Raw genomic sequence first — 1414 nt, forward strand, 5'->3', positions numbered from 1 at the left:
TTTTAGCAATTTTTCGGGTCCTAAACTTCCGGAGCCGTTTAGAGGCCCTAAACGACGTTTTTTGGGAAATCTACCACTAGCAATTTTTCTGTCAAAAAATCATCTTTTTTGTTGTAGTCCTCGGAGAGATATTTCCAACGGGCTATCATGCACGTCAAACGGAGATAATACGACCAATTTGCGACCCCAAGAAGTTGGCTGTCCAACTCACCCCAAAACGGGGCCCACAATTTGGCGTTTCATCTTCTAGGGTTAGGTTTGGGATGTGAAGGGTTTTCCATTGTTTCTCAATAATAAATAGGCCTTCAAGCCTCATTGTAACACAGTTCAGAACAATTTAGAGGCATGTAGCCACCACATCTCTTCTCAGAGATAAAGCTACCATCGCCCTAGCTGGTTTATTTCCATTACTGTTTGTAAGCATATTTTAGTATTTTACATTAATGAAATGAAGTATTATTTCCGCTTCATATTTGTGTTTATGGTTATCTCTGTAATTTGTTGTGTTCTTGTTTAAGTCTGGATCAGTGGTATCAAAGCGGTTTGCTTTTTCTCTGTTTTTTTCTTTGCATGTTCCCAATGAGGTCGGGATATAAGGAGTTAGGGCTTGAACTGGTCGAACCTTTGCAAGACCAGCCTCGCAAATCTCGACGACCTCCCATGGCAGATGAGAAGAAAAATGAGGGGGCAGGAGATCCTATCAAAATCTTGCTCGAAGAAGCCCTCGAGCGACAAAGGAATGCGATGATGGATAGCTTTGCCCAGATCCTTCAGCGGCTACCTAGAGGCAATGCATCGGCTTCCAATAGCTACTCTGGAAATGCCATACCCTTTAAGGTACAAGTTAATTTTGAAATCCCCATCTTCGAGGGTCAAATAGACACAGATGTCGTAGATAAATGGTTAAATCTGCTAGATGGGTATTTTTCTGTTCATGAATTTTCAAGTCGGGAAACACTGTCTCCACTCTTCTCAAAGAAGCCCCCCACATCAAGGACTATTGGGAAACCTACTGCGAGAAAAAGGATGAAAGTACAGGCTCAATGTTTTCAGCCACACCCACTTGGAATGACTTCCGGGATGCCATCAAGGAGCAATACTACCCTGTCAAAAGCTATGAGGACAAAAACATCAAATGGACCACACTGCGGCAGGGACGAGACCAAGATGTGTCTGAGTTCACAAACATTTTTCATACCCTTCACACACAATTGGGTATCAAAGATTCTGAGCTGCATATGGTACTCAAATATCGCGGCTGCCTACACAGATACATCCAGGAAGAGATGGAGTTCTTGAACATCTCCTCACTTGGCACAGCATACCGATACGTTGTCAAAATCGAGCAAAAGTTCAAACAGAAGGAGCGAGACTTTGGATCTGCAAATCCAAAGCCCAAAGGACAAAGCCAAGG

This window comes from Pinus tabuliformis, chromosome 7, assembly GCF_031772625.1.
Source record: "Pinus tabuliformis cultivar Carrire ecotype Pingquan chromosome 7, CPIR1, whole genome shotgun sequence".
NCBI classification, from domain to species: domain Eukaryota; kingdom Viridiplantae; phylum Streptophyta; class Pinopsida; order Pinales; family Pinaceae; genus Pinus; species Pinus tabuliformis.